The sequence below is a fragment of the Pseudophryne corroboree genome, chromosome 5 (assembly GCF_028390025.1).
Source record: "Pseudophryne corroboree isolate aPseCor3 chromosome 5, aPseCor3.hap2, whole genome shotgun sequence".
In the NCBI taxonomy this organism is placed as follows: Eukaryota; Metazoa; Chordata; class Amphibia; order Anura; family Myobatrachidae; genus Pseudophryne; species Pseudophryne corroboree.
Window position 1 is genome coordinate 691,324,595 of NC_086448.1, and position 22,639 is coordinate 691,347,233.

General features: G+C 47.6%; 1 protein-coding gene across 7 annotated transcripts in view; it reads left to right on the forward strand.

The window, feature by feature from the left end:
• The first annotated feature begins 1,069 nt into the window (after positions 1-1,069).
• The window catches only part of MTFR1 (mitochondrial fission regulator 1), a 71,113-nt gene continuing 49,543 nt past the window's right edge, over positions 1,070-22,639 (forward strand). For 2 of the 7 annotated variants that reach the window (XM_063923808.1, XM_063923809.1), the window contains exon 1: positions 1,070-1,226. The gene's annotated coding sequence lies outside the window, so the exon portion shown is untranslated. The other 5 variants (XM_063923803.1, XM_063923807.1, XM_063923806.1 and 2 more) reach the window with 4 other exon arrangements.

A 22,639-nucleotide genomic window follows, 5' to 3' on the forward strand; every position in this document is an offset into this window, starting at 1 on the left:
CTTTATGTGTTTTGCACTTTCCTGTACGGATGTGAGTACGGTACGCACTCCCCTTTAAAAATGATAAGTTCAGAGGAGTGATTTGCTCTCTAGTAAATACTCACTTCACACAAAAAACCTATCACACTACCAACTGTTCTATCTCCTCTCTCCCTCCCGAGGATAAGAACTATATAGAATCCTGTCTGGAGGAAGAGGAGAACAACATAAGAACATTAAAGATACCTTTATGCAAGGGGTACATCACGTCTCTCACGTGAGTACGGTACGCAACCAACAGTCGCCACTTCTTTAAGATCTTCTCATAAGACACCCCTACTAGTCTATAACGTCATTCTTAATACGCTTACTACACTATCAGCGGCTATCTCTGCTTCTCTACCCCTAATTTCTGAGGTCAAGAAATATCTTGGTACCCCGGAGGGAAGCACAGGAGAAAATCCAGAGAACGAATACCGAATTCACCGGTACAAGAAGAATATACCACAGTCCAACAACACGAACCCACTCAAGATCCAACTTGGAGAAGTAGGAACTAAAACACATAAAGAAAGGCCCAAGTACGCATCAATAACTTTACGGGATATATTAAGTCAACGCACTTAATTCAAGAACAATCCTTTTATTAGAGACTTATGTACTATTAACCCCACCTCTCTTAGTGTATACTCCGAGACGAGCGCAGACGTGATTTCTCTTTTTGTTTTATGTATCTATGTTGTAGGAGGTTGAGTGACCACCTGTAGATATCACCACTGCTGCTCTCTGGGGCGCGGCAGTCCTTTGTAAACCCTTTTACATTCTGACCTAGGATGATGACCACACAACGACAGCGGTTATTTTCCGTCCTAATAATTTGTGCATAATCCTGAACCTATCCATAGTAGGCTATGTAGTATTGTGATGTATTAACAGAGCAATCAGATGTGGAAATAATGTCACTGAAAAGGAGCCAGGTTGCAAAATCTGATAATCAATTCCACTTAAAAAGACCTCCTATCAGTACTATGGGAGTGCTGCCAGAATCCAAGATGGCGGGCACACACAGCGCGCATTCCCCATGTCCCGCCCACACAGTTTGCCGGGTGCATCGGTCGCACACACGTCTTGTGACGGAAGGAAAGTTGTTGCCGCTGCTGGTGCTGACGTTGGAAGCTGAGTCCCGTGTCAGCTGTCACCGGGAGAGGAGCCACGTGAGCGGACAGTAATATCAACGTCGTTACCCGGTAAGGGGTGAGCGGGTTACCCGCTTTATAGGGCCCTGCTGCTGGAGATGTGCAGCGTGAACCTGTCGCAGCTGCGTCTGGTCTGTGTGTGTACAGCGCTGAAGGTCAGCGAAGCTTAGTGCCTATTTACTAACCACAGACCCTCCAACATGACCCGCCCCACTAGGTACAAAATTCTCTGTTTCTGGACTTCCCTCTTAATTTATGATTTCCATCACCTGTGTTGAACTAGTTAAATGATAAGAAAGCTGTTTCTTCACAGGTGATGGCAATAATAAATTAAGAGGGAAGTCCAGAAACAGAGCATTTTGTACCTAGTGGGGCGGGTCATGTTGGAGGGTATGTAACCATAGCCGGGACGGGACCACTTACCTGTCCAGCTGTTGCTCATGTTTCCAGGGCGGAGATAGGTGACACGTGCTGTTCCGCAGCAGCAGCAGAGCAACAAGTGGCCCAGGTATGGTCTGTTGCAGGACTGGGGGGCGCACACCGTGATCACCCCGATTTATTTTTTTGTTTTCTTTAAATTAATTAATTTATTTTAGTGTTATCAATAGATAGAATTAGTTTTCTCTATCGTCCTAGTGGATGCTGGGGTTCCTGAAAGGACCATGGGGAATAGCGGCTCCGCAGGAGACAGGGCACAAAAAGTAAAGCTTTTCCGATCAGGTGGTGTGCACTGGCTCCTCCCCCTATGACCCTCCTCCAGACTCCAGTTAGATTTTTGTGCCCGGCCGAGAAGGGTGCAATCTAGGTGGCTCTCCTAAAGAGCTGCTTAGAGAAAGTTTAGCTAGGTTTTTTATGTTACAGTGATTCCTGCTGGCAACAGGATCACTGCAGCGAGGGACTGAGGGGAGAAGGAGTCAACTCACCTGCGTGCAGGATGGATTGGCTTCTTGGCTACTGGACATCAAGCTCCAGAGGGACGATCACAGGTACAGCCTGGATGGTCACCGGAGCCGCGCCGCCGGCCCCCTTGCAGATGCTGAAGACAGAAGAGGTCCAGAATCGGCGGCTGAAGACTCCTGCAGTCTTCTAAAGGTAGCGCACAGCACTGCAGCTGTGCGCCATTTTCCTCTCAGCACACTTCACACGGCAGTCACTGAGGGTGCAGGGCGCTGGGAGGGGGGCGCCCTGGGAGGCAAAATGAGTACCTATAAAGGCTAAAAATACCTCACATATAGCCCTAGAGGCTATATGGAGATATTTAACCCCTGCCTGATTTCTCAAAATAGCGGGAGACGAGCCCGCCGGAAAAGGGGCGGGGCCTATCTCCTCAGCACACGGCGCCATTTCCTCTCACAGCTCCGCTGGTCAGGACGGCTCCCAGGTCTCTCCCCTGCACTGCACTACAGAAACAGGGTAAAACAGAGAGGGGGGGCAAATTTATGGCGATATTTTTATATAACAAAGCAGCTATAGGGGAGCACTTATTATAAGGCTATCCCTGATATATATATAGCGCTTTTGGTGTGTGCTGGCAAACTCTCCCTCTGTCTCCCCAAAGGGCTAGTGGGTCCTGTCTTCATTAGGAGCATTCCCTGTGTGTCTGCTGTGTGTCGGTACGTGTGTGTCGACATGTATGAGGACGATATTGGTGTGGAGGCGGAGCAATTGCCAAATATGGGGATGTCACCTCCTAGGGGGTCGACACCAGAATGGATGCCTTTATTTATGGAACTACGGGATAGTGTCAACACGCTAAAGCAGTCGTTTGACGACATGAGACGGCCGGACAATCAATTAGTGCCTGTCCAGGCGACTCAAACACCGTCAGGGGCTGTGAAACGCCCTTTGCCTCAGTCGGTCGACACAGACCCAGACACAGGCGATGACTCCAGTGGTGACGGTGACGAATCAACCGTATTTTCCAGTAGGGCCACACGTTATATGATTTTGGCAATGAAGGAGGCGTTACATTTAGCTGATACTACAGGTACCACTAAACAGGGTATTATGTGGGGTATGAAAAAACTACCTATAGTTTTTCCTGAATCAGAAGAACTAAATGACGTGTGTAATGAAGCGTGGGTTGCCCCTGATAAAAAGCTGATAATTTCAAAGAAATTATTGGCATTATACCCTTTCCCGCCAGAGGTTAGGGAGCGCTGGGAAACACCTCCTAGGGTGGACAAGGCGCTAACACGTTTATCTAAACAAGTGGCGTTACCCTCTCCTGAGACGGCCGCACTTAAAGATCCATCAGATAGGAGGATGGAAAATATCCAAAAAAGTATATACACACATGCAGGTGTTATACTACGACCAGCTGTAGCAACTGCCTGGATGGGCAGTGCGGGGGTAGTTTGGTCAGAATCCCTGATTGAAAATATTGATACCCTGGACAGGGACAATATTTTACTGTCGTTAGAACAAATAAAGGATGCATTTCTTTATATGCGTGATGCACAGAGGGATATATGCACACTGGCATCACGGGTAAGTGCTATGTCCATTTCGGCCAGAAGAGCTTTATGGACGCGACAGTGGACAGGCGATGCGGATTCAAAACGGCATATGGAAGTTTTGCCGTATAAGGGGGAGGAGTTATTTGGAGTCGGTCTATCAGATTTGGTGGCCACGGCTACAGCCGGGAAATCCACCTTTCTACCTCAAGTCACTCCCCAACAGAAAAAGGCACCGACTTTTCAACCGCAGCCCTTTCGTTCCTTTAAAAATAAGAGAGCAAAGGGCTATTCATATTTGCCACGAGGCAAAGGTCGAGGGAAGAGACAGCAACACGCAGCTCCTTCCCAGGATCAGAAGCCCTCCCCGGCTTCTACAAAAGCCTCAGCATGACGCTGGGGCTTCTCAAGCGGACTCGGGGACGGTGGGCGGTCGTCTCAAAAATTACAGCGCGCAGTGGGCTCACTCGCAAGTAGATCCCTGGATCCTGCAGATAATATCTCAGGGATACAGGTTGGAATTAGAGACAGATCCACCTCGCCGTTTCCTGAGGTCTGCTTTACCAACGTCCCCCTCCGAAAGGGAGACGGTGTTGGAAGCCATTCACAAGCTGTACTCTCAGCAGGTGATAGTCAAGGTACCTCTTCTGCAACAAGGGAAGGGGTATTATTCCACTCTTTTTGTGGTACCGAAGCCGGATGGCTCGGTAAGGCCTATTCTAAATCTGAAGTCCTTGAACCTGTACATAAAGAAGTTCAAGTTCAAAATGGAGTCACTCAGAGCAGTGATAGCGAACCTGGAAGAGGGGGACTTTATGGTATCCTTGGACATCAAGGATGCGTATCTCCACGTTCCAATTTACCCCTCACACCAGGGGTACCTCAGGTTCGTTGTACAAAACTGTCACTATCAGTTTCAGACGCTGCCGTTCGGATTGTCCACGGCACCTCGGATCTTTACAAAGGTAATGGCCGAGATGATGATTCTTCTTCGAAGAAAAGGCGTATTAATTATCCCATACTTGGACGATCTCCTAATAAGGGCGAGGTCCAGAGAACAGCTAGAGATGGGATTAGCACTGTCTCAAGAAGTGCTAAAACAGCACGGGTGGATTCTGAATATTCCAAAATCCCAGTTAATGCCGACAACTCGTCTGCTGTTCCTAGGGATGATTCTGGACACGGTTCAGAAAAAGGTTTTTCTCCCGGAGGAAAAAGCCAAGGAGTTATCCGAGCTTGTCAGGAACCTCCTAAAACCAGGAAAGGTGTCTGTACATCAATGCACAAGAGTCCTGGGAAAAATGGTGGCTTCTTACGAAGCGATTCCATTCGGCAGATTCCACGCAAGAATTTTCCAAAGGGATCTGTTGGACAAATGGTCAGGGTCGCATCTTCAGATGCACCTACGGATAACCCTGTCTCCAAGGACAAGGGTGTCTCTTCTGTGGTGGTTGCAGAGTGCTCATCTATTGGAGGGCCGCAGATTCGGCATACAGGATTGGATCCTGGTGACCACGGACGCCAGCCTGAGAGGCTGGGGAGCAGTCACACAAGGAAGAAACTTCCAGGGAGTATGGACGAGCCTGGAAACGTCTCTTCACATAAACATTCTGGAACTAAGAGCAATATACAATGCTCTAAACCAGGCAGAACCTCTGCTTCAGGGAAAACCGGTATTGATCCAGTCGGACAACATCACGGCAGTCGCCCATGTGAACAGACAGGGCGGCACAAGAAGCAGGAGGGCAATGGCAGAAGCTGCAAGGATTCTTCGCTGGGCAGAGAATCATGTGATAGCACTGTCAGCAGTGTTCATCCCGGGAGTGGACAACTGGGAAGCAGACTTCCTCAGCAGACACGATCTTCACCCGGGAGAGTGGGGACTTCATCCAGAAGTCTTCCACATGCTGGTAACCCGTTGGGAAAGACCAATGGTGGACATGATGGCGTCTCGCCTCAACAAAAAACTGGACAGGTATTGCGCCAGGTCAAGAGATCCGCAGGCAATAGCTGTGGACGCGCTGGTAACGCCTTGGGTGTACCAGTCGGTGTATGTGTTTCCTCCTCTGCCTCTCATACCAAAAGTATTGAGAATTATACGGCAAAGAGGCGTAAGAACGATACTAGTGGTTCCGGATTGGCCAAGGAGGACTTGGTACCCGGAACTTCAAGAGATGATCACGGAAGATCCGTGGCCTCTACCTCTAAGGAGGGACTTGCTTCAGCAGGGTCCCTGTCTGTTTCAAGACTTACCGCGGCTGCGTTTGACGGCATGGCGGTTGAACGCCGGATCCTAAAGGAAAGAGGCATGCCGGAAGAAGTCATTCCTACTTTGATTAAAGCAAGGAAGGAAGTAACCGTGCAACATTATCACCGAATTTGGCGAAAATATGTTGCGTGGTGCGAAGATCGGAGTGCTCCGACGGAGGAATTTCAACTGGGTCGATTCCTACATTTCCTGCAATCAGGATTGTCAATGGGTCTCAAATTGGGATCTATTAAGGTTCAAATTTCGGCCCTGTCGATTTTCTTTCAAAAAGAATTGGCTTCAGTCCCTGAAGTCCAGACCTTTGTTAAGGGAGTGCTGCATATACAGCCTCCTGTGGTGCCTCCAGTGGCACCGTGGGATCTAAATGTGGTTTTGGACTTCCTAAAATCTCATTGGTTTGAACCACTAAAAAAGGTGGATTTGAAATATCTCACATGGAAAGTGACCATGCTTCTAGCCCTGGCTTCTGCCAGGAGAGTGTCAGAATTGGCAGCTTTATCTTACAAAAGCCCATATCTGATTTTCCATTCGGACAGGGCAGAACTGCGGACTCGTCCGCATTTTCTCCCTAAGGTGGTGTCAGCATTTCATCTGAACCAGCCTATTGTAGTGCCTGCGGCTACAAGTGACTTGGAGGACTCCAAGTTACTGGACGTTGTCAGAGCATTAAAAATATATATTGCAAGGACAGCTGGAGTCAGAAAATCTGACTCGTTGTTTATATTGTATGCACCCAACAAGATGGGTGCTCCTGCGTCTAAACAGACGATTGCTCGTTGGATCTGTAGCACAATCCAACTTGCACATTCTGTGGCAGGCTTGCCACAGCCTAAATCTGTAAAGGCCCACTCCACAAGGAAGGTGGGCTCATCTTGGGCGGCTGCCCGAGGGGTCTCGGCATTACAACTTTGCCGAGCAGCTACGTGGTCAGGGGAGAACACGTTTTGTAAAATTTTACAAATTTGATACTCTGGCTAAGGAGGACCTGGAGTTCTCTCATTCGGTGCTGCAGAGTCATCCGCACTCTCCCGCCCGTTTGGGAGCTTTGGTATAATCCCCATGGTCCTTTCAGGAACCCCAGCATCCACTAGGACGATAGAGAAAATAAGATTTTACTTACCGATAAATCTATTTCTCGGAGTCCGTAGTGGATGCTGGGCGCCCATCCCAAGTGCGGATTATCTGCATAAGTTGTACATAGTTATTGTTAACTAATTCGGGTTATTGTTGAAGGAAGCCATCTTTCAGAGGCTCCGCTGTTATCATACTGTTAACTGGGTTTAGATCACAAGTTGTACGGTGTGATTGGTGTGGCTGGTATGAGTCTTACCCGGGATTCAAAATCCTCCCTTATTGTGTACGCTCGTCCGGGCACAGTACCTAACTGGAGTCTGGAGGAGGGTCATAGGGGGAGGAGCCAGTGCACACCACCTGATCGGAAAAGCTTTACTTTTTGTGCCCTGTCTCCTGCGGAGCCGCTATTCCCCATGGTCCTTTCAGGAACCCCAGCATCCACTACGGACTCCGAGAAATAGATTTATCGGTAAGTAAAATCTTATTATTACCACTTCTCCAAGTAGTATTAAACGGCAGACCTGATTTCTCCATTGGCACCTTTGGCGTATGTCAATAATAAAATATGATGCCAAAGCGCGATGGGCACTTACTATGTGACAAAATACAGCGCTTACTATCCTATATATTGAGAAGCTGACTGTAAATGTTAATGTGTGATTTAACATAAGAATTTCAAAGCCACAACAAATTTGCAGATCGTACGTTGCAGGGTAGTCAGCCGCAGCTAGCAGACACTGGTTCCCATGCAGGCTGTGAGGATGCCGGAGACAGCATAAATAGAGAAACTGCAATAAAATAATCAGTTGTAACAACTTGTATCCCTCTTATTAAATATGAAGTGATTGCCCTCAAACAAGCCAGAAAAAAGGGCTTATTGCTGCTTCATCAGTAGACCTACAGTATATGTGTTCCCAATTACAAAGTATATGGATGAAATTAGTTGAAGTCCAAGGGAGGAACACGTTTAGTGTATATATTACCTGTACATTTAAAAAAACAAACAAAAATAAAAACACAGAACAAATAATTAGATGACTAAAAGCAATTGTTTCTTACAAATCGCTGCGCAATTAAGTTAGTTCGAAAAATAATCTGTAATATGGACAGAGCTCCTAAAACACCAGGGCATCCGTGTGACATGAAGTTTATACAAGCTGTAACATCTACGCCATGCTCCTTTCAAAAACCCAACGAAGGGGAAAGAGGAAAACATTTCAAATCACTTTAGTCTGAATTGTGAGAAAAAAAATGCAATGCCGACTTAAAATTAAAAGGGACTGTCCTAAAAAATAATGGCAAGTGAGATAATGAAACAAAAGGCAACCTGGGGTTTCTGGCTGCTATGAAACTCTTAGGGGGATATTCAATTGTTTGAAAAGTCATGTCTGTTTTTTTCCTATCTAATAGACAGGAAAAAACAGACAGCCAACTGACTTTTCAAACATTTGAATTCCCCCCTTAGTGTCAGAAAGCCCTGTCATGTCCTGATTTTTTTTTTTTCTTTGAAGCCAGAGATGTGTACTCCAACTCACCCAGTGCAGTGCAAAAACTGTGCTGGGTGCTTGTGCCTTTGGACCCTCACCAAAAGGTTAAAAAAAAAGGGGGGAATCTTCATGTCCTCCTTTTGCTGAAGCTAGGGAGACCTTTTGGTTCCCACTGGCCCCAATAGGAGGCAAAGGTCTTCAGGCTTCCCTCCACCACATGTCTCTGGGTTGCCCCTTTCTCCCCAAGGTTGGCGGTCTTGATGCCTCACCAAATTAACTAATGGATACAGGGGGAGATACATTATCCTGTCACTTATCTCTGCACAAACAGACATCCTACATCTCTGATGATATCCCAGGGATGCAGGATATTGTAGAGCTGAAATGCATTAAAAAGTCACCAGAGCGGTTACAGTAAGTTACCTCTCTGGCTGTATGTCCTGTCTGTGTAGCATGCACCTGTTGCTGATGTGATATGGAATGGTTCCTGGGAGGCTGCATTACAAATGTGCGTGTTTGCAACAAACTGCAAGATCTCGCTGTATGCGCGAGGACGTTCTGCAATAGGACTGGTGATTAAGCATAGCACCACTCTTAAGGCCCATACACACTTGACGATAAAATGAACAACGTCGTTCATTTCAGCCCTCATCAACGACGTCGCTCATTATATCGTCAAGTGTGTATGCATCCGACGACCACCGATGCGCGGCCCCGCGGGACGTTAACGACCCTCGCTTATCTGTGGAGCATGTATGCTCAATTTCCACTATGGTCGTTACCGACCAGAGACGTCGTTGAATGTGTATGGTGTGAAAGACCAACGACCAAGCCACTGTTCACCAGCCCTGTTCCCAGCTCATTATTTTAATAAACTGTTCAGCTTGGATGCTTCAACGATGAATGGTCTATGGTCTTTGGTCTTTCGTCTTTGGTCGTTGGTAGTGTGTATGCTCATGTCGTTTGCTCAGCTGTTCAAAGGAAGTTCAAGGGAAGTCGTTAACGATGTGTGCATCGTCAAGTGTGTATGGGCCTTTAGATAGTGAAATGTGTAACTAGACAAGTGACTATGGGGGCGATTGTTTTTCCTCATGGTTACTGCTGGGGGGTGCAAAACAGCAATTCTATTGCTCTGTTTACATGCCCGTTAGCCAAGGGGTGTGATTTCTCCTTGCTGCCTCCTGAGGCGGAGAGAAAAAAATGTGTGAAAAGTCTATGGTTTAGGCGCACTAACCAGGACTATAGACAGGATCAGCATATATTTTCAGCTAACGCCCATCTATTTGGGAATTTAAACAGTAGTGGGCGCCAGATTAGAGCAACAATTGAATTGCTCTGATGGGTGCTGAAAAGAAACATTTGAATTGCCCCCTCTGTGGGGGAATTCAATTGTTTCTTGTGCTCATAAGACCCGTCTAAAGTGACTAGGAGCTATGCAATTGATTGTGCGCCCAGCCCCTGTTGGTTGCTCGTGCTTCACTCTTGCACCCAAATGCGTTGGGCTTAGCCACATAAAGGGATACATTTACTAAGGTGGGAGTTTTTCTAGAACTGGTGATGTTGCTCATAGCAACCAACCAGATTCTACTTAACATTTATCTAACAGCTTCTAGAAGATAATAGAATCTGATTGGTTGCTATGGGCAACATCACCAGTTCTAAAAAAAACAACTCCTACCTTAGTAAATTTACCCCAAAGAGTCTTTTTCCCATGCAAACTACTGAGTGCGCTGCAATAGACGTTATTTGCAAGCAGAAATCCATCTAAAGTAGGTCTAGTGCTTTGCACAGGAAAAGGTGCTTTACAGGGCGGGTCCCGGGGCATTTGGGTGTGAGAATACAGCATGAGCAACCAATGTGGGCTGGGCGCCCTGACATATGAATAGCTCCTGGTCATGCCAAGTAATTGAATTTCCCCATGAGCGTACATGCCTCCAGATACAAAAGGTACATGTTAGATGTATAGTTTATCAATACATTGGTGTGCTGCAGGATAGTTATTTGCATAGTAGACACCCTGGGTCATCTTAGTACATTGGACTTGTAAGAAGTGTACTTGTCATTTATTATTCCAGTACAGTTGTGATGCAGAAAGTTGCAGTGCTATGAAATGCATGCTCCTAAATCCTGTAGAAAAGATGTTAGATATTGTAAAGGTGGCCATACATTTCAGAATGTTCGTCTACACCCCTGTGACTCATGCATATTAAGTTTCATTAGACGCCCTGCAATATTCATCCTTTCCATGGATAAAATGGATCTCTAACCTGGAAATTAAGAAATCGGTCTCGTGTTGGCGCTAATGAAATGTAGATGAGAATTATGTGTTCTGTAATGCTACAGGCAGCATTGGATATCTTTTTCTTTTACACTGATATTTGCTGTTGCTCTTATACCTGACAGACACAGGTGGCTGATCTCTGTGTGATGTCTACACACATGCTTGCTGGAGTCTATTACCTGCTGGCAAGATGACACTTTTAGGGCAGGAATTCCCACCTTTGGCTTACAGTAGTGTCATACTTGTTAGTCCAGGACTCTGATGTTTAATTCCATTTTCATATAGTCGTATGAACGTTTCAGTTTTCACATTACTGTACAACTCACATTCCTGATTTATGTGACCTTGACATTTCTTACATTTTTAGTGAATAGTTAACCTGAGTGAAACAGCAATCAGTATATAAAAGCTGTTGTGTTTCTGGGTTTGGATTGGTATGAAAGGAAACTTTGTTCTACCTGCTGTACAGGACATGACCATGTTTTCCATTGGAGTAATACTGCCATTTACCTCCTGAACATACAGGGTTTTCTGTCCGTGAACATTGCTTGCTGTGGTTGCTGCCCGTATGACAGCGCTTTGCATGACTAACAAACCAAACTTGCTTGTGTTGTAATCATGGCCCATAAACATATACATTCTGTCTACCATTTCAGTCATTTAAAAAAACTTTTATAGCTGCCTAACAACTCCGGTTTGTGACAGTGCAAATGTGGATAAACATCAGATATAATACTTAAACAGTTACGGAAGCCTTATCATAAATATAGCATTTTAGAATATATTTTTATTTCCTCCCGAGGATTTTACCAGACCATCTGTGTTAAAGGACTTTTCTCTTACGTCCTAGAGGATGCTGGGGACTCCAAACGGACCATGGGGTATAGACGGGATCCGCAGGAGCTTGGGCACACTTAAAAGACTTAATCTGGGTGTGAACTGGCTCCTCCCTCTATGCCCCTCCTCCAGACCCCAGTTAGACTTTGTGCCCAGGAGTGACTGGATGCACACTAGGGGAGCTTCTTGTTCCCGCAGCCGCGCCGTCACCCCCTCACAGAAGCCAGAAGAAAGAAGTCGGGTGAGTATGAGAAGATCAGAAGACTTCAGGACGGCAGAAGACTTCAGTAACGGAGGGTACAGCACAACGGTAACGCTGGGCAGCATGTTACTGGAGTTTTGGGGCTGGCAGAGAGCTTTTCGGTGCCTCGGCACCGTTTCCAGAAACCCCCGCCGGCATTTTTCATTTTTAAATTTGGCGGGCCGAAGCGTGCCGGGAAGGGGGCGGAGCTTTGTCCCGCGGCTCACAGGCGCCATCTTCTCCTTCAACACGCGGCTGAAGGGAGACGCTGCCGGGACCTCCACATTTCTCAGACAAGTAACGGGGAGATATTCAGAAGGGGGGGGGGGCAGGAATGTGGGGTGCTTATTATCATTACAAAGCAGCGCTGGGTACATATATCTTTTCTTAGGATATATGGGCGCTGGGGTGTGAGCTGGCATACTCCCTCTGGGCTTCATTGTGGACCTGTCACCTAGCTGGGACATTCTGTGTGTTGTTGTGTGTCGGTACTACGTGTCGGCATGTCTGATGCTGAATGTTATTCACCAGAGGAGGTTATTGGGGGAGTGGATGCGGGGCTAGATTTGGGACTGTCGACGCAGCCGACACCTGATTTACTTGCATTGCTCAGTACGATAAATTCGAATGTTGCTTCTTTATCAAAGAGGTTAGATAAGTCTGAGTCACAGACGCAGGTGTGGAAAAAGTCCATGGAAGAGGCTTTGTCTCAGGTTCAGACCCCATCCGGGTCGCAAAAGTGGCCATTTACTCAGGTGGTAGATACTGATACCGACACGGACTCTGATTCCGAGGTCGATTTCACTGAGGCAGTTTTACATCCACGGTTAGAGTATTCAGTACATGATTGTGGCTATAAAAGATGTTTTACACATTTCTGATGAACCTGAGGTACAGGAAACAAGGATTTGCTTGTTCAAGGGAAAAAAAACCTGAGGTGAAGTTTCCCCCCTCTCATGAAATGAATACTCTTTGTGAAAAGGCTTGGGAGTCGCCGGATAAGAGGTGGCAAATTCCCAAGAGAATTTACATGGCGTATCCTTTCCCCTCTGATGACAGGGAAAAATGGGAGTCATCTCCAAATGTTGACAAAGCTCTATCTCGTTTGTCTAAAAAAGTGGCACTTCCGTCCCCTGACACGGCAGCTCTCAAGGATCCGGCGGATCGTAAGCTGGAGACGTCTTTGAAGTCCATTTTCGCTAATTCGGGTGCATTGCTCAGACCTGCTGTGGCGTCGGTATGGGTGAGTAGTGCTATTGCTAAATGGGCTGAGAATTTAGCTAATGATATGGGATACCCTTGATAAAGATAATGTCCTTTTGACTCTCGGTTATATCAAGGACGCTGCAGATTACCTGAAGGATGCGGCGAGGGACGTCTGTCTCTTGGGTTCAAGAACCAATGCCATGTCGATATCAGCAAGGAGGGCGTTGTGGATCCATCAATGGAACGCTGATGCCGACTCCAAGAGGGCTATGGAAGCGTTACCCTTCAAAGGTACTGTCTTGTTTGGGGACGGCTTGGCTGACCTGGTCTCGACCGCGACTGCGGGTAAGTCCTCTTTTCTTCCTTATGTTCCCACACAACAGAAAAAGGCACCACATCAGCAAATGCAGTCCTTTCGTCACAATAAATACAGGCGTGGAAAAGGTTCGTCCTTCCTCGCTTCAAAAGGTAGAGGAAGGGGAAGGAAACCTCCTGCAAGCTCAGGCGCCCAGGACCAAAAGTCCTCCCCTGCTGCTACCAAGTCCACCACATGACGCTGGGGCTTCCCTGGGGGAGTCCGGACCTGTGGGGGGCCGTCTACGAATCTTCAGTCAGGTCTGGATTCAATCAGACCTGGATCCTTGGGTCCTAGAGATTGTGTCTCAGGGATACAAACTGGAGTGTCAGGAGATACCCCCTCACCGGTTCTTCATTTCGGCATTACCAGTAGCTCTTCCGGACAGGGAGGTGGTGCTGGCAGCGATTCAAAAATTGTGTCTACAGAGGGTCATTGTTCCCGTTCCCTCGTCCCAGCGGGGGGAGGGGTTCTACTCGAGCCTCTTCGGTCAGACCAATTCTAAATCTAAAATCCCTCAATCCATACTTGAAAGTTTTTAAGTTTAAGATGGAATCCCTTCGGGCGGTAATTGCCAGCCTGGAAGGGGGGGATTTTATGGCGTCAGTCGATATAAAGGATGCCTACTTACTTGTCCCGATATATCCTTCGCATCAGGCCTTCCTCAGGTTTGCGATACAGGATTCTCATTACCAATTTCAGACGTTGCCGTTTGGGCTCTCCACGGCTCCGAGGATTTTCAACAAATTCATGGCGGAAATGATGGTTCTCCTTCGCAAACAAGGGGTTACAATTATCCCGTACTTGGACGGTCTCCTGATAAAGGCGAGGTCCAAGGAACGGTTGCTGAGAAGTGTAGATTTGTCACTGTCTGTTCTGCGACAGCATGGTTGGGTACTCAATTTGCCAAAATCTCAGTTGATTCCGACCACTCGACTGCCTTTTCTGGGCATGATTCTGGATACGGATTTACAGAAAGTATTTCTTCCAGAAGAAAAGGCTCTGGAACTGCAGGCGATGGTCAGGGAACTTCTGAGGCCGACGAGTGTGTCAATCCATCACTGTACTTGGGTTCTGGGGAAGATGGTTGCGGCGTACGAAGCCATTCCATTTGGCAGGTTTCATGCCCGGGTGTTTCAGTGGGACTTGCTGAGCAAATGGTCCGGGTCTCACCTGCACATGCACAGGAAGATAAGTCTATCTCCCAGAGCCAGAATTTCTCTCCTGTGGTGGCTACAAGATCATCACCACCTAGGGGGATGCCGGTTCGGTATCCAGGATTGGGTGCTTCTAACAACAGATGCAAGTCTCCGGGGCTGGGGCGCAGTCACCCAAGGAAGAAACTTCCAGGGGAAATGGTCGCTCCAGGAAGCCTGTCTCCACATAAATGTTCTCGAGTTAAGAGCCATTTACAACGGCCTGCTGCAAGCAAGAAGCCTTCTTCAGGGTTGACCTGTTCTGGTACAGTCAGACAACATCACAGCGGTGGCGCATATAAACCGTCAAGGCGGAACAAGGAGCAGAGCGGCAATGGCGGAGGCCACAAGAATCCTTCGCTGGGCGGAACAACACGTGAGCGCCCTGTCAGTCTTCCTACCGGGAGTGGACAACTGGGAAGCAGATTTCCTCAGCAGACACGATCTCCATCCGGGAGAGTGGGCTCTTCACCAAGATATGCTCCTGAGGAAGCTGGCAGCAACTAAGACCACCGATACGCGTCGAGCTTTTACTCTATGACCACAGACATCCCTTCCATTTGCCACTTATCTGACAACAATTGGACTCACACACTCCCGCAGGATCCTCCTAAGTGCTACCATCTGGACACCCTGGACATACACCCCTGCTGCTATTGGATCTCGGTTTGCAATTGGAGAACCAAGGGGACTTTGTACTAAGAAACCGGGTAATATCCACAATTTAATTGCATTGAGGACTATTCGGAGGAATGAGCCCTAGTCGGAAATAAGTATTATTTGTTTAATGGGGATAGAAGTGGTACTACTTGCCTACTTGAGAGACTCTCCAATCTTTTCAAGTCCACTGTACTGAAGCTTTTTAACAGCCATTTATATGGTTAAACTTTTTTAGTATATATTGTAATAAATTTATGAATTTGTTTTTTTTTACAAATACGCTTATCCGTTCATTATTTGAATCTCAGCCGGCGCCAGTATATATTCTTACTCTTCACCAAGAGGTATTTGCAGAGGTGACAAAACGTTGGGGAATTCCGTTGATCGACATGATGGCGTCTCGTCTCAACAAGAAGCTCCCGAGGTATTGTTCCAGGTCAAGGGACCCCCAAGCCAGTACAGTGGACGCCCTGGTGTCTCCGTGGGTTTTCCAGTCGGTGTATGTGTTCCCTCCACTTCCTCTCATTCCAAAGGTACTGGGGATCATTCGACGAGCAAGGGTTCAGGCGATTCTCGTCGTTCCAGATTGGCCAAGAAGGGCCTGGTACCCAGATCTTCAGGAATTACTGGTGGAAGATCCTTGGCCGCTTCCTCTAAGAGAGGACCTGTTGTTGCAGGGTCCATGCGTGTTTCCAGACTTACCGCGGCTGCGTTTGACGGCATGGAGGTTGAGCGCCAGATCTTAGCTCGTAAGGGTATTCCCAGGGAGGTCATTCCAACTCTCATTAAGGCTAGGAAGGAGGTTACGGCGAAGCATTATCACCGTATTTGGAGAAAGTATGTTTCCTGGTGTGAGTCTAAAATGGCTCCTGCAGAAGATTTTCGCTTGGGTCGCTTTCTCCACTTTTTACAGGCGGGAGTAGATGCAGGCCTGAAATTGGGTTCCATCAAAGTGCAGATTTCGTATTTGTCTATTTTCTCTATCGTCCTAGTGGATGCTGGGGTTCCTGAAAGGACCATGGGGAATAGCGGCTCCGCAGGAGACAGGGCACAAAAGTAAAGCTTTCCGATCAGGTGGTGTGCACTGGCTCCTCCCCCTATGACCCTCCTCCAAGCCAGTTAGATTTTTGTGCCCGGCCGAGAAGGGTGCAATCTAGGTGGCTCTCCTAAAGAGCTGCTTAGAAAAGTTTAGCTTAGGTTTTTTATTTTACAGTGAGTCCTGCTGGCAACAGGATCACTGCAACGAGGGACTTAGGGGAGAAGAAGGGAACTCACCTGCGTGCAGGATGGATTGGCTTCTTGGCTACTGGACATCAGCTCCAGAGGGACGATCACAGGTACAGCCTGGATGGTCACCGGAGCCTTGCCGCCGGCCCCCTTGCAGATGCTGAAGTAAGAAGAGGTCCAGAATCGGCGGCAGAAGACTCCTCAGTCTTCTAAAGGTAGCGCACAGCACTGCAGCTGTGCGCCATTTTCCTCTCAGCACACTTCACACGGCAGTCACTGAGGGTGCAGGGCGCTGGGAGGGGGGCGCCCTGGGAGGCAAATGAATACCTATTTTGGCTAAAAATACCTCACATATAGCCTCCGGAGGCTATATGGAGATATTTAACCCCTGCCAGAATCCGTTAAGAGCGGGAGACGAGGCCGCCGAAAAAGGGGCGGGGCCTATCTCCTCAGCACACAGCGCCATTTTCCCTCACAGAAAGGCTGGAGGGAAGGCTCCCAGGCTCTCCCCTGCACTGCACTACAGAAACAGGGTTAAAACAGAGAGGGGGGGCACTAATTTGGCGTTAGAAATATATAAAAAAGATGCTATAAGGGAAAACACTTATATAAGGTTGTCCCTATATAATTATAGCGTTTTTGGTGTGTGCTGGCAAACTCTCCCTCTGTCTCTCCAAAGGGCTAGTGGGTCCTGTCCTCTATCAGAGCATTCCCTGTGTGTGTGCTGTGTGTCGGTACGTGTGTGTCGACATGTAGGAGGACGATGTTGGTGAGGAGGCGGAGCAATTGCCTGTAATGGTGATGTCACTCTCTAGGGAGTCGACACCGGAATGGATGGCTTATTTAGGGAATTACGTGATAATGTCAACACGCTGCAAGGTCGGTTGACGACATGAGACGGCCGACAAACAATTAGTACCGGTCCAGACGTCTCAAAAACACCGTCAGGGGTTTTAAAACGCCCGTTTACTTTAGTCGGTCGACACAGACACAGACAGGGACACTGAATCCAGTGTCGACGGTGAATAAACAAACGTATTCCTTATTAGGGCCACACGTTAAAGGCAATGAAGGAGGTGTTACATATTTCTGATACTACAAGTACCACAAAAGAGGGTATTATGTGGGATGTGAAAAAACTACCATAGTTTTTCCTGAATCAGATAAATTAAATAAAGTGTGTGATGATGCGTGGGTTCCCCCCGATAGAAAATTATGGGCGGTATACCCTTTCCCGCCAGAAGTTAGGGCGCGTTGGGAAACACCCCTTAGGGTGGATAAGGCGCTCACACGCTTATCAAAACAAGTGGCGGTACCGTCTATAGATAGGGCCGTCCTCAAGGACCAGCTGACAGGAGGCTGGAAAATATCATAAAAAGTATATACACACATACTGGTATTATACTGCGACCAGCGATCGCCTCAGCCTGGATGTGCAGAGCTGGGGTGGCTTGGTCGGATTCCCTGACTAAAAATATTGATACCCTTGACAGGGGCAGTATTTTATTGACTATAGAGCATTTAAAGGATGCATTTCTATATATGCGAGATGCACAGAGGGATATTTGCACTCTGGCATCAAGAGTAAATGCGATGTCCATAACTGCCAGAAGATGTTATGGACACGACAGTGGTCAGGTGATGCAGATTCCAAACGGCACAAAGGTGTATTGCCGTATAAAGGAAGAGGAGTTATTTGGGGTCGGTCCATCGGACCTGGTGGCCACGGCAACTGCTGGAAAATCCACCGTTTTTACCCTAAGTCACATCTCTGCAGAAAAAGACACCGTCTTTTCAGCCTCAGTCCTTTCGTCCCTATAAGATCATATCTGCCCAGGGATAGAGGAAAGGGAAGAAGACTGCAGCAGGCAGCCCATTCCCAGGAACAGAAGCGTTCCACCGCTTCTGACAAGTTCTCAGCATGGCGCTGAGACCGTACAGGACCCCTGGATCCTACAAGTAGTATCCCAGGGGTACAGATTGGAATGTCGAGAAGTTTCCCCTTCGCAGGCTCCTGAAGTCTGCTTTACCAAGGTCTCCCTCCGACAAGGAGGCAGTATGGGAAAAAATTCACAAGCTGTATTCCCAGCAGGTGATAATTAAATTACCCCTCCTACTACAAGAAAAGGGGTATTATTCCACACTATATTGTGGTACTGAAGCCAGAAGGCTAGGTGAGACTTATTCTAAAAAAAAAAAATAAAAAAAAATTTTTTTGAACACTTACAAAGGTTCAAATCAAGATGGAGTCACTCAGAGCAGTGATAACGAACCAGGAAGAAGGGGACTATATAGTGTCCCGGGACATCAGGGATGCTTACCTCTATGTCCCAAATTTGCCCTTCTCACTAAGGGTACCTCAGGTTCGTGGTGCAGAACTGTCACTATCAGTTTCAGACGCTGCCGTTTGGATTGTCCACGGCACCCCGGGTCTTTACCAAGGTAATGGCCGAAATGATGATTCTTCTTCGAAGAAAAGGCGTCTTAATTATCCCTTACTTGGACGATCTCCTGATAAGGGCATAGTCCAGGGAACAGTTGGAGGTAGGAGTAGCACTATCTCGGATACTGCTACAACAGCACGGGTGGATTCTAAATATTCCAAAATCGCAGCTGATCCCGACGACACGTCTGCTGTGCCTAGGGATGATTCTGGACACAGTCCAGAAAAAGGTGTTTCTCCCGAAAGAGAAAGCCAGGGAGTTATCCGAGCTAGTCAGGAACCTCCTAAAAACAGTGCATCATTGCACAAGGGTCCTGGTAGAAAATGGTGGCTTCCTACGAAGCAATTCCATTCGGCAGATTTCACGCAAGAACTTTTCAGTGGGATCTGCTGGACAAATGGTCCGGATCGCATCTTCAGATGCATCAGCGGATAACCCTATATCCAAGGACAAGGGTGTCTCTCCTGTGGTGGTTATAGAGTGCTCATCTTCTAGAGGGCCGCAGATTCGGCATTCAGGATTGGATGCTGGTGACCACGGAGCCCAGCCCGAGAGGCTGGGGAGCAGTCACACAAGGAAAAAATTTCCAGGGAGTGTGATCAAGTCTGGAGACTTTTCTCCACATAAATATACTGGAGCTAAGGGTAAATTTATAATGCTCTAAGCTTAGCAAGACCTCTGCTTCAAGGTCAGCCGGTATTGATCCAGTGGGAAAAACATCACGGCAGTCGCCCACGTAAACAGACAGGGCGACACAAGAAGCAGGAGGGCAATGGCAAAAACTGCAAGGACTTTTCGCTGGGCGGAAAATCATGTGATAGCACTGTCAGCAGTGTTTCATCCCGGGAATGGAAACTGGGAAGCAGACTTCCTCAGCAGGCACGACCTCCACCCGGGAGAGTGGAAACTTCATCGGGAAGTTTTTTCCACATGATTGTAAACCGTTGGGAAATACCAAAGGTGGACATGATGGCGTCCCGTCTGAACAAAAAACGGGACAGGTATTGCGCCAGGTCAAGAGACCCTCAGGCAATAGCTGTGGACGTTCTGGTAACACCGTGGGTGTACCAGTCGGTGTATGTGTTCCCTCCTCTGCTTCTCATACCTAAGGTGCTGAGAATTATAAGACGTAGAGGAGTAAGAACTATACTCATGGCTCCGGATTGGCCAAGAAGGACTTGGTACCCGGAACTTCAAGAGATGTTTACAGAGGTCTTATGGCCTCTGCCGCTAAGAAGGGACTTGCTTCAGCAAGTACCATGTCTGTTCCAAGACTTACCGCAGCTGCGTTTGTTGGCATGGCGGTGGAACGCCGGATCCTAAGGGAAAAAGGCATTCCGGAAGAGGTCATTCCTACCCTGGTCAAAGCCAGAAAGGAGGTGACCGCACAACATTATCACCACATGTGGCGAAAATATGTTGCGTGGTGTGAGGCCAGGAAGGCCCCACAAAGAAATTTCAACTCGGTCGATTCCTGCATTTCCTGCAAACAGGAGTGTCTATGGGCCTCAAATTGGGGTCCATTAAGGTTCAAATTTCGGCCCTGTCAATTTTCTTCCAGAAAGAATTGGCTTCAGTTCCTGAAGTCCAGAACTTTGTCAAGGGAGTATTGCATATACAACCCTCTTTTGTGCCTCCAGTGGCACTGTGGGATCTCAACGTAGTTCTGGGATTCTTCAAATCACATTGGTTTAAAACCAGTCAAATCTGTGGATTTGAAGCATCTCACATGAAAAGTGACCATGTTCTTGGCCCTGGCCTGGACCAGGCGAGTGTCAAATTGGTGGGTTTTTTTCTCAAAAAAAAGCCCATATTTGTTTGTCCATTCGGACAGGGCAGAGCTGCGGACTCGTCCCCAGTTCTCTCCCTAAGGTGGTGTCAGTGTTTCACCTGAACCAGCTTATTGTGGTGCCTTGCACCTACTAGGGACTTGGAGGACTCCAAGTTGCTAGATGTTGTCAGGGCCCTGAAAATATAGGTTCCAGGACGGCTGGAGTCAGGAAAACTGACTTGCTGTTATCCTGTATGCACCCAACAACCTGGGTGCTCTTGCTTTTAAGCAGACTATTGCTAGTTGGATGTGTAATACAATTCAGCTTGCACATTCTGTGGCAGGCCTGCCACAGCCAAAATATGTAAATGCCCATTCCACAAGGAAGGTGGGCTCATCTTGGGCGGCTGCCCGAGGGGTCTCGGCTTTACAACTTTGCCGAGCGGTTATTTAGTCAGGGGCAAACACGTTTGTAAAATCCTACAAATTTGATACCCTTGCTAAGGAGGACCTGGAGTTCTCTCATTCGGTGCTGCAGAGTCATCCGCACTCTCCCGCCCGTTTGGGAGCTTTGGTATAATCCCCATGGTCCTTTCAGGAACCCCAGCATCCACTAGGACGATAGAGAAAATAAGAATTTACTTACCGATAATTCTATTTCTCGGAGTCCGTAGTGGATGCTGGGCGCCCATCCCAAGTGCGGATTATCTGCAATACTTGTACATAGTTACAAAAATCGGGTTATTATTGTTGTGAGCCATCTTTTCAGAGGCTCCGCTGTTATCATACTGTTAACTGGGTTTAGATCACAAGTTGTACGGTGTGATTGGTGTGGCTGGTATGAGTCTTACCCGGGATTCAAAATTCCTCCCTTATTGTGTACGCTCGTCCGGGCACAGTACCTAACTGGCTTGGAGGAGGGTCATAGGGGGAGGAGCCAGTGCACACCACCTGATCGGAAAGCTTTACTTTTGTGCCCTGTCTCCTGCGGAGCCGCTATTCCCCATGGTCCTTTCAGGAACCCCAGCATCCACTACGGACTCCGAGAAATAGAATTATCGGTAAGTAAATTCTTATTTTCTTTCAAAAAGAGTTAGCTGTCCTCCCAGAGGTTCAGACTTTTGTGAAAGGAGTAATGCATATCCATCCTCCGTTTGTGCCTCCTGTAGCTCCATGGGACCTTGATGTAGTCTTATGGTTTCTCATGTCTTCCTGGTTTGAACCTTTGCATAAGGTTGAGTTGAAATTTCTCACTTGGAAGGTAGTTATGCTATTGGCACTGGCGTCTGCCAGGCGGGTGTCAGAGTTGGCGGCCTTATCTCATAAGAGCCGTACTTGATTTTTCATTCGGATAGGGCGGAATTGAGGACTCGTCAACAATTTCTGCCGAAGGTGGTTTCTTCATTTCACATTAACCAACCTATTGTGGTCTCGGTGGCTACGGAAGCTGTGGCGATTCCTAAGTCTCTGGATGTTGTAAGAGCGTTGAAGATCTACGTCACTAGGACAGCTGTTGCTAGGAAAACTGAGGCGCTGTTTGTCTTGTATGCTTCCAACAAAATTGGTCATCCTGCTTCAAAACAGACTATTGCACGCTGGATTTGTAGTACGATCCAGCAGGCTCATTCTTCGGCCGGACTACCGGTGCCGAAGTCAGTAAAAGCCCATTCTACCAGGAAAGTGGGCTCATCTTGGGCGGCTGCCCGAGGCGTCTCGGCGTTACAGCTTTGCTGAGCAGCTACTTGGTCGGGTTCAAACACTTTTGCTAAGTTCTGTAAGTTTGATACCCTGGCCGATGAGGACCTTGTGTTTGCTCAGTCGGTGCTGCAGAGTCGTCCACACTCTCCCGCCCGGTCTGGAGCTTTAGTATAATCCCCATGGTCCTTTTGGAGTCCCCAGCATCCTCTAGGACGTAAGAGAAAATAGGATTTTGGTACTTACCGGTAAATCCTTTTCTCCT